This window comes from Hemicordylus capensis, chromosome 2, assembly GCF_027244095.1.
Source record: "Hemicordylus capensis ecotype Gifberg chromosome 2, rHemCap1.1.pri, whole genome shotgun sequence".
NCBI lineage: Eukaryota > Metazoa > Chordata > Lepidosauria > Squamata > Cordylidae > Hemicordylus > Hemicordylus capensis.
In genome coordinates, this window is record NC_069658.1 from 135,229,761 (window position 1) to 135,240,971 (window position 11,211).

Consider the following 11,211-nt stretch of genomic DNA (forward strand, 5'->3'; position numbering starts at 1 on the left):
ATTTCTCCAAAATAAAATGTCAAAAGAAAATTTCAGGCTTCCTCCAAGGAAAAACTAATATTCAAAAGAGAGTAAAGTTTCCTCCCAAGGAGAATCATTGGAGAATTTTCTCAGATATTTCTCCACATCCCTAGCAGGGACCCCCAGTCTAGAACTGGACCATGGTGGGGGCAAGGGGAAAAGTCTCTTCTGCCCACATCATGGTCTTGATTAAGAATGCTCCCTCTGTGGCTGCTATTTTCACTATAAATAACAACAACAACAAAAAGCATTACCTCTAGTTTTACTCTCGGGGGCTACTTTCCCCCCAGATTTCTCAACACTTGCCCAGGCTCAGCAGCTGCTCAGGAAACAGAGCTCAGGTCCTTCTCTGAGCTGTCGCTGTTTTTCCATGGTTTTGAAGCAATCTGAATAGATTGCATGTTGTTCTTCACCTTTTTCATCAGAGTTACTCAGGGATGTACAATGGATACTTTCTCTCTGTGCATGGGCTTGCTGTTGAATCCAGGAGCATTTGAAACCCAGGTTTATGAAGCTGGTCTGCAGAAGCACGCCGATTTGGATAGTGTGCAAGTCAAAAGTATTGCCGGAAGCATTTGTTATGCTCCTGTGATTCTGCCAGGCGAATGTCATCGCTTGGAATATCTTTTCTTGTTCGTTGAGTGTTTCTGCTCACTCTATCCTTCTCTAGGTATAAAATGAAATTTGTGGGGGGTTTTTTGGGAAAAAAACATTTCCCAATGTAGGAACTTAATTCATTACAATTTCACCCTACTTTTCCTTGGATGTTCTCAGAGCAGCTTACATCTAATTATCAAGCACAGTTCTCCCATGCAGGCAGCTAACTGGCCCAACCTTACTTAGCTTCAGGAGTATAACAACTTCATGTGCCTTAAGCATATTCTATGGATTATTTTGTATATGTATTCTGCTCTTCTGTGTTTTATGGTGAATGGTGTTTATATTTCTTTTAGAACAGATGTAGAAAGGATGTGGATGGCCTTAAACAGCCAGTTGCCCTTCAGATCAGAACATAAATACGAATGCTGTTTGGTGTTCCCGGCTGTCTCTTAAATTCAGCTGTTTCTGAATGCCAAGTTCACAGATCATTAATTGTATAATTACAAACTGCATTTCCAGTTATTAACAGCAGTGCCAGAGAGCAGGCCAGTGTTGAATAAAGAGAATTATTTTGCTTTTTCATACCTCGGGCTAATTTGTAAAGAGCCTATGCAACATCGGTAGGCGGCAGGCAGACCACAATATCATCTCCTCTGATAGCAAAGTGATGGACACATCAAGCAATCCAGTCTTCCCTGCTCAGGCTAGTAGTGTGAAAGTAGTAGCTGATGCATGGCCCCAAAAGGCAGATTCTGACCCATGACAGAACACAACAGTGGCACTCCTGGGAGTGCCATGCCAGCACCTCCCAACTATCTTGTTGGGTCAGATCTGGCATGTCTGTCAGGCTCTCATCCTGCCCTACCCTGTCCTCTTCCCTTAATCTTTCCCCTTAAAGAAAGGGAAAGAAAATAAGAAAACATGACAAAGGAAAAAAATTGAATGAGGGTTCTCCTTTACCTGGGACCAGGTGGGGGCAGGAGACAGGCTGCTTCATGTCTTCTTTGCTCCAGAGAGAGCACTGATCAAGCAGCCACTTTTCCTTCCATTCAAAAGGAACATTTTTGGTCCTCTAAATTTTCTTTTAGGTCTCTGAATGGCATGGGGTGCTGCCAAGAAGCCTTTTCCTGAGGCTTCACTTGTTTTGCAGAAAGTAAAAGATTATGGTTTGTTATTATTTATTATATTTATATACTGCCCCTCCAAAAATGGCTCAGGGCGGCTTACAACAAATAAGAACAATTAAAATCAATTAACAGTAAAAATCAAAACTAAATCAACTAAACAATTCAAATCGTTTAAACATTTAAAACATCAACATTAAAATCATTTAAAACCATCATTAAAAATTTAATGCTGTCTTAAAAAAAAATTAATGGTTGCCTTTGCACATAATGCCCAACTGGAGGAGAAGGAGAAGGAGAAGGAGGTTTCATTTCGTGGTTGTCCGAATGCGTGAAACCGCAGTTTCATCGTGAAAGCAACCCAAGGTTTTCCATAATCTGAACCTTTGGTTTGTAGTGAGTTTCGCTGCTCCAACCTGAAGTTTGAAGGCAGCATTGTGCCGTCTGAATTCTGCTGCTGCCATTACCTGGGTTTTGTGCTATTGTTGCTGCCAAAACCATAGAGAGAGTGGCTCAGAACAACCCAGAAATGCGCCAGTTCTATGCCTGCCATGCTTGTCGTTGGTCACCTCTCCGAGCACTTGCACCGATCTCGCTGTCTCCACACTCCTCCAGCCATTGCCTGGCAACAGGGACGGTGCATGGCTGAGTCCCAAGCTTTCCACTGTGTCTCAGGTCCCCCCGCCCCACCTTAGCAATCTGCAGAAAAAGAGGATGGGCTTACCAGCCAGGCACATTTTGAAGACGTCTCCACACATCCAGTGATGAAGAAGTATTTGCACAAGCACATGGAATCCCGGTAGCACTATAAACCGGGCAACCCAGTTGTTTCCCAACAAAGAAAACACATGCCAGGGGAGTGATAACCAGGGTCTGAGTTGGAAGGCAGCCCCTGGAATTCTTAACTGGCTGTGTTCTATTTTTTGTCCAAATTAGAAAGGGAAGGGCAGCCCAGCCCCTTCCCCTTGGGTGCAAGCATGCAGTCGCTGGCATTACTCATTAGAAGAACCCTCTTGTGGGATACCGGCCTGGTGTTCCAGGGCAGAATCGTTAATAATGTGTGATGCAGCCCCTTGCCCCAAGGACTGCCCTCTCATGAAAGTGATGGGGCATGCATGTGGGACGGAGGGCTATCGCCACCCTGCCCCATTGCTAGATCCATGCAAGCTTGGGGGAAGGGTATCACACCAACACCTTGCCAGGTTGCAGTGACTGGACAGCAGGAGTGCAAGCGCTCACTCTGCTAGTCCAGCCCAGGAATTTTGAAGGTGTACTAGGAGCCATCCCTGATCTAGCAAGACTAAGCCTGCAGGGAAATGGCTGGACTCGTGGAGTGGCCTGGACTCCTTGGGAGTCTGCAGTGGTTGAGTGTGGAAGGGAAGGCGAGGTGTATATTTTTAAACAGATGTATTCAGGCCCAGCATCAGCAAGGCCTCCTATAGTTGAATGGCCTAACTCATGAAGGTACAGTCCAATGGAAACCCAAAACTCATGGAGCCTCTGGTCCTCCCCAGTGGACTGGCCCTCTTATGAGCCAACGCAGGGGCAGGAATGTGTTGGGGGTTCCTGGATTGTGCTGGGCTAATGAACAGAACAGCCCTGCTGGATCTGGCCCAAGGCCTATCTAGTCCAGCATCCTGTTTCACACAGCGGCCCATCAGATGCCTCTGAGAAGCCCACAGGCAAGAGGTGAGGGCATGCCCGCTCCCTCGCTGTTGCTCCCCTGCAACTGTCATTGAGAGGCATCTTGCCTCTGAGGCTGGAGGTGGCCTATAGCCCTCAGACTAGTAGCCATTGGTTGTGACAATTTCTCCATGAATTTGTCACATAATGATATAATTCCACATTTCTGTGCCAACTTCAGCATCAAATCTGATTTTTTTTCCTGTTACAGGGATGGCCAACCTGAAGCCACAGTTTATTGCAGCTGGGGATGATGGGAACCATAGTCCAACAACAGTTAGAGAACCTCAGGTTGGCCACCTTTGTTCTCTTAGATTTCATGTGCCCTTCTGTACAATGCTTATACTCTTTGTTTTCTCCATGAGCTTCTACCATTGACCTTCTGAACACTGTGTTTCCTCCAATATCCAGTAACAGTGGTCAGTATTAAAATAGATAATGATACTGAAGCATCCGTGTATTCCCCATAGACATGGCTTGGGAATAAGAGTTAATTATGCCCCCTACATATTTGCAAAGCTTTTAATGTCAATCACTACTGCACAAATTGGCTTCACCATTAATGTTAAAGCTCTGATCTTTGCTTGGCATTAAGAGGAAATCGGCTTTTAATAACATGCCTCTAGGTTTGCATTAAAAAGGAACACATACTCTGTTGCAACCAGCTTAAAATCTCCACTGACTAAACAGGCAGTAATCTATTCAGTACATTCCATGCAAGTGCTTTCCAAAAGAAGATCAGTGAATAATTCCTCTTACTTTCCCCCCAGATTTGCTTAAGACAAAATAAGTGGTAAAACATAAAAAAATAAAGAGTCGGTGCCTTGAAGCCTCAGCATAATTGCATGTGAATATAGGAAACTGCCTTATACTGAGTCAGGCCATTGGTCCATCTAGCTCAGCATTATCTGCACTGAATGGCAGTGACTTCTCCAAGGTGTCAGGCGGGAGTCTTCTCTAGCCCGACCTGGAGATGCCAGAGTTTGAACCTGGGACCTTCTGCATGCAGAGCAGAAGCTCTGCCACTGAGCCACACCCCCATTCCCATGTGGCACATTGTTGATGTTGCAGCCATATTGTTCTGTTTTGCAAAGTGAAGAGATGGTCTCTGGGTTTTGAATAGATGGACAGCTGATGGTAAAGAAAAGATGCTTGCTGAATTGGCCATTTAGCTCCTTTTGTCCTAATGCCACCTTGGAATGCAAACTGAAGCACATCTAATTACAGTGGCAGCATGTCTGGGTGGAATGAGCTGTGGAACGGGGTGGAATATGAGCCACAGGTGCAGCTCATTTCCGCTCTTTTCATCCAGCCTGGCTGCCTCTTTCTCCCCTGCCTTGCCCTGTCACCGCATTAACCCCAGGCACAAAGGCTGGTCCAGGTGCGGAGCCAGCTGAGCGACAGCCTGCATCCAGCCCTGCTTGGCGGCCTCCTCCAATACGCGTGTGCATGTGACATCATGCACGTGGGGGCATGGCTTGGGCTCCAGAGGAGCCCAGAGCGAATGCCCTCTCCCACGCCCTGGCCACCGAAAGCCCGGGCAAACTCTTCGCCAATTATTTCAGGCAGCTCCGACTGCCCGATAGAACGTTTTTCCCTTCCTCTCCCTACCTGGTGGGAGAGAAAGGGGAAAACGTCCTATTAGGCAGCCAACGCTGCCTGAAATTATGTGCTGAGCGTTCTGGCTCTCGGCAGCCCAGGCCACGCCCCCTTTTCATGTTGCAAGGGGGCATGGCCTGGGATGTCAAGAGCCCAAACGAGCTCTCTCCTCGTCTTTTCAGGCAGCGTTAGCTGCCTGATAGGACGTTTTCCCCTTTCTCTTCCTCCAGAGAGGGAGAGGAAGGGAAAAACATTCTATCAGGCAGTCGGAGCTGCCTGAAATAATTGGTGAAGAGTTCGCCTGGGCTCTCGGCGGCCCGGGCATGGGAGGGGGGAGTTTGCTCTGGGCTCCTATGGAGCCCGAGCCACGGGGCTCGGTGGCCTTTTCCCACTGGCAGCCTGGGTTCTTTGAACTTGTTCGCCCAATTGTGGCTCCCAATTGTCCAGTTTCCCAACTTGGCAATTGACCACCCTGCAATCCTGGGGTTAACATAGCAGCAGGGTGAGGTGTGGGGGAATGAGGCAGCCAGGGTAGGGTGATAAAAGTGGGAGCGAGTTGCACCCCCAGCTCATTTTCCATCCCCCCACTCTACCAGGAGGGGCTGCCACTGCCCAACCACCAGAATAAAAGCAAGCTTGTGTTTTAGATTTTGGAAAAAACTGGACTGACCGACTAAAAGCTGACAAAAGAACATTAGCACGTAAAGCTGAAGCTGTTTTTCTTTGCATATGATGTAAGCACAGCTTCTGAGACTTAGTTAATTCTTCATTTCTTTAATGGAGTCACTAAAATGTTTGAATCATAATACAAATGTAATAAGAAAATATGCCTATCACTTAACCTTGTTTCTTTATATACTTATTTTTTAATGATACACTGTGTCATTTTTTTACCTTCTTGAACTTCTATATAGCTTTATTATTCAAGAGGTTTTAAATCAATAATTGCTAGGTCAGCCAGTTAGCTCTCGGGAATGATTATGTTCTTTCTATAACCCTCTAGATTTCATTTATCATATTACATTGGACCATTATCTGCCAATAAAATGAGATATGGACTGCCCTCTACCTTGTGCACGTGGTGTGTAGCAGAGCCAGGCTGGGGGCATTGAGAGGGCACCGTTGCCCTATTTGCCATGCCCTAAGGACAGCCTGGGTGGGGAGGGTGCCGGGTTTTGAGCAGAATGGATGGGAGTATTTTTCGGTTTCATTGAAGTATTATTTTTTCCTCTTAAATGCTGACATCTGACCTAATAGAATAGTTTGTTAAAAACCTAAACTGCTGTATCCCAGCCATTTGGCAACAGATTTGCACCAAATTTGGAGGAGTGGTGTCCCTTGCCCCCTAGTCAACGTGTGCACGATTTGAGAGGGATTGGGTGGATACGTTTGAGTTTATAAGCAATAGGCTTATAATGGTGGAATTCTGAAAACACTCTCCATCTTATGACTGTGCCAGCATAATAATCAGGGAAGAAGGCCCCATAGGTGTGGAGCAATAATACGAACACCTCTCTACATGCTTCTGCCACTCAAAAATAGTACATGAGTTATTGTTATGGACCGCTCTTGACTGTCATTATTGGATATAGGGAAAGAGATAGTCTGCTGCACAGGGCTCAAGCCATTTAAGGCTTCACAAGGTTAAAGCCAACAAAACAGAATGTGTCCAGAAGGGTGCAGGAAGTCAGAAGGCACTGAGAGCAGCCCTTTCCCATGAGATAAGCTTCAACATTCTGAACCACCAGAAGTCTCCAAACTGTCTTCAAGGATAATCCCCCCTAGGGACCATTACAGTAGACAAGTATCAGAGCTACAAAAGTCTGAATGATCAATTCAGATCTTATCATGGAGACAAACAGAACTGGCAGCAGAAAGTATTTTCAGACTCGGCTGCATCCTGGTTTTCTAGACATAGTGTTAGTTTTACGAGCAGCCCAAGTCCCCAAATTGACAGGAAATGTTGGATTAGCTCACTATAATTGTTTGTGTTCACCACCAACCAACCACCCCCCAATCCTTTGTAGTACATTGGCAGAGGGCTTGAGAGAGAAACAGATCTTCTCTCATTTGCACTAGGATATGAAGAGCGTAAGAAACAGGGGGAATGCTCTCCTACTGCTCAAAAGGGATTTCTTACCTTCTCAAAAATGGCATTAGAAATGAGGTCTCTGGGGAGGAGATCGTGTGGGGCTGGATGTCCTGCTCACCAGAGGATGAGGAAGCACTTGCCCCTGGTCATCTGGCAAGTGCACTGGTGGGTGCCTCTCCTCATCCTCCATCAGTCACAGGACTTGACCATCATCATTGCCTCAGTCTTGTCTGGATTTAGTTTCTTAGGCAACTTCTTTCAAGGCGACAGCCATGGGAAGGAAGGGAGGGGAGCGAGGGTGGGAGGCAGCAGTAGCCCCAGTAAGTCCAACCCCAAAATTGGCCCTGAGTGCTTTGGAGGGAAGCCCTTGGATTTTGGGGCATCTTGCAGAGTTATTGCCTCAGGGCACAGTGTGCGCTGGAGACCCTGCATTCATTATGCTCAGTCATCTGTGGCTCAGTCACTTGCTCAGCACTTGCCCTCTCTTAGGGGTCTGGCAGTGCCCCTCTCTCAGCATATAGGGCTGGCTATTACCTTTTGTATTTTAAAAAGGAGAGCAGATTTGTTATTGGAATTTCACTCACTTGCTTTCTACCCAATATTGTATCCTGACTAGCTTCTAAAGGGTAATTTTTGAACTCTTGTTACAATTATGGAAACGTCAACAAAATCGAACAATTTTTGGTGCTAATAAAAACCTATTTCAAGATCTTAGAAATGATACCTATTTACAGCATTAGCTCTAAGGGTATGGGAGAAATTGAGGGTAATCATATCTCTCCCAATCTCCACCACTATCAGTTTTCTGATTTCATCCATTATTTGATTAGGATTTCATTAAGGCCTATTTCAGGGGCTAGAAAACGCCAACGTGCCCAGCTTTACTAATATGATGCACAATGTCCAAATATCAGATTAAAATGAAATGAAAGCAGAAATAGGATTTTTCCTGTATGCATTACTTATACTATTACTGATAATCTTGTTTAATGAAGTGAATAGGAACTTGACTGTGATGTGAGTAGGAGCTTGAACAACTTCTATGTCAGCCGAAAGACTTGGGAAGACATATGGGGGAAATGTGGACCAAAATTTGGTTTGGTAAAGTTCACTATTAATATAAGATTACTGAATTATAAGATTTAAGAATTACAAGTTGGTAGTATTTATTAATAACCCCCAAATTTACATGTATTACAGGAATTCAGTGAGACAGATGTTGGAATGCAAACATGATCAGGAAACACACATTTGAAATTCAAATGTGTCAATGACCTAAAGACCTGTGTGCCCTGAGAGGAAGGCAAGAAAGGATACTCTCAGGCCAGGGAAGCTGCCACGGCCCAGTCTCCACCAGTCCCATGATTTTAAGCTTTACCACTTGCAAGCAGACTTTCATCTTTTCTCTGGCTATGTCTACTGAAACAGCCTTCCAAACCTCTGTTTCAGTCAAAGTTAGATAGGGTGGGAAGGCTTCTAAACTTGGAGTGGGGAAAACAGACAGATACTACAGTTTAATGAATTTTTTTAAAAGAGAATTTTTACTTTAAAATAGTCTAGTGTAAAACAGTAGTTCTTTTGGAAAATTTAGTTTAAAACAGCAACCCATTTGAGCACAGGGAACAAATAAAACATGAGAAAAATGCATCCTGCCTTACCTGTACCTAATATTATACCTTAACCTAGAGTCCTTACCAGGAGTTTTCCTACAATCATTTCTGAGCAGCTTCTGCAGTAAGCCTGACTTTTCCCCTTGCTCAGCCTCAGGTCTTGCTCTTTCTTCCCAGCACTGGGGGTTCAATTCCAGACTGTTCCTTCAGCGGCTTTGAGAGTGATTCAGTCCTCAAGAGAGTTTCAGTTCAACTCTCCCAGCAATTTCTCAGCTCTGTTTTCAGCAGTTCCTCTCAGCGCTTCTCTCCTGGCTCTCTCAGATTACAATTCCAGCTAACTTTCTGCTGCAGGCAAGCCTCCTTTTACTGTCTTTACCTGCTCCAGTTTTTCCAAACAAACAAATCAAAACAAACTCAGGTTCCCGCCATTTTTTAAGCACACCCAATCAAATCAAACTCTCCCTTCCCTCCAAAAGGTTAACAGTAAGACTCTTTCTCCTCCCAAACCAAACTGTAGAACAAGAACTGTGAACCTTTGGCCCCTGTGCTGCCATTTAACACAAAACATAGGGAGTAAACAATAGAAATCTGTAACACAAAATAGAAGGTTGAGGCCTCATTCCTTCACAGAAGCACATAGTAGCCATTCTCATAGAGACCAGCACCGGCCTATAAGAAGTCCAGGTAGCCCCTCCCCCACCTATGAATTTGAGAGGCGCATTCGGACAGAGAAGCAGAGCAGGGATTCTCAAATTCAACCGAGGATCCATGTTGCATCTGAAACAGCCCACTGCAGGTTCAGAGATAGCATACCTTTGAATATAGCTGCAAGTGAGCGAGTAATGGCAGGAGAGCAGCATTGCCTTCATCTCCTACTTGATTCCTTCTTCCCCTTGCTTGACTCCTGGCCATGGCCTATTCTGAAAGGTCCAACTTCAGCCACCCCATCTCACCAACAGCTCTCCTCTGCCCCATCCACCCTCATGGTGCTTACTTCCTGCAGGAGTGGTTGGAGCAAAGTTGTCACATGTCAGCTGCACACCTGGACTTGGGCACTAGATATCAGGACTAGTTCTTGCAAACAGTGTAATAACTAAAGACCTCACAAATAGCAGATGAGATAATAAACCTGTGCCTAGATGGTATCACTTCAGATGGCAGATGAGGCCATCCATACAAAAATATTCCTCCTGCACATAGAAAACTTAATGTGTCAGGGAGAAGACTCAGAGCCCTTCCCTTCATCATCACAATTTTAGATTGTGAGCCTTTTGGGACAGGGATCCATCTTTATTTATTTTTATTTCTCTATGCAAACCGCTTTTGGAACTTTTGTTGAAAAGTGGTATATAAATATTCGCCGCCGCTGCCACCATCTCGTTTTCTGTATGCAGGACATTATTTTTGTATGGAGGAGCATTCAGTCATGTAATTTTCACTAGGAATGTGGACATTCCTATTAAGATCTGACCCAATAAGGTCAGGGTCATAGTTTATTACTCTACCTCTCATTTTCTTTCCTGTTTCAATTATTGGAAAAGATATTAAATTGCTAATTTCCCCTCATAAACATTAAAAAATACATCTCCCTCGGTTTCATTTTTCTCCTAAATTATTGTGAGACTGAAATATTACAGATGCTAAGTCATAAAGGGGCTTATGTTGTCAGGTCTCCCATTTGGTTTTTGCATTTAATCAAGTCTATTGAATGTTGAGATTTTACCCCACTGTGGCCATAAAAATCACATAGTATTTATATCCCCATTAACGTTAGCCAGCCACACCTACTGAACTTCTTTCTGAGAAAGATCTATTACAGGAGGGCCCTGCTAGAGGCCAGGAGTTGGTTAGCATAGCTTCATTTGTCTTGATGTCAGAGATGTAGCCAAGGCTCAAAGCTGAGAAGACAACCAGGAACCATGATCAAGAGGCAAGCCAAAGCCAAGAATCAACGCCAAGCAGACAACAAGGAATTTATTATCTAATCTGATCTATCTATCTATCTATCATACATCTCTAGGCGATGTCCTCTGCTAACTGAGCAAAGAGGCACCATTTAAAGTGGTGATTCTCTTTATTTAACAGGGGGAGAACAACTGGCCCTATCTATCCCCAACACAGCATCCCTCCAGTGGCTGTTTCCGGTGTCTAGCTTATGTTGCTTTTTTAGATTGTGAGCCCTTTGGGGATAGGGAGCCATTTTGTTTGTTTGTTAGTTTATATCTATGGAAACCACTTAGGGAACTTCTGATGAAAAGTGTTATATAAATATTTGTCATATTCTTCTATTCATCATATAATCCAAGTTACAATATAAAAGTAAAACAAACAAAACACTTTCACAGAATAAAAAAATTAAAAACAATTCACAGAATAACATAAAACAATTTCACAGAGTAAAATAATTAAAGAGTTCAAAATTAGTTTTAATTAAAAGCCTGAGAAAACAGGTATGTCTTAAGGGTCTTTTAAAGCAATCAGA

The 11,211-nt window shown here is 44.3% G+C and overlaps 1 long non-coding RNA gene across 1 annotated transcript; it reads right to left on the reverse strand.

Moving 5' to 3' along the window:
• Positions 1-286: 286 nt before the first annotated feature.
• Positions 287-9,368, reverse strand: LOC128348006 (uncharacterized). The gene is made up of 3 exons (XR_008317875.1): positions 8,815-9,368; positions 1,582-1,759; positions 287-687 (listed from the first exon to the last, which is right to left on the reverse strand). It is a non-coding gene; the product is annotated as an uncharacterized LOC128348006 (long non-coding RNA).
• Positions 9,369-11,211: the final 1,843 nt, after the last annotated feature.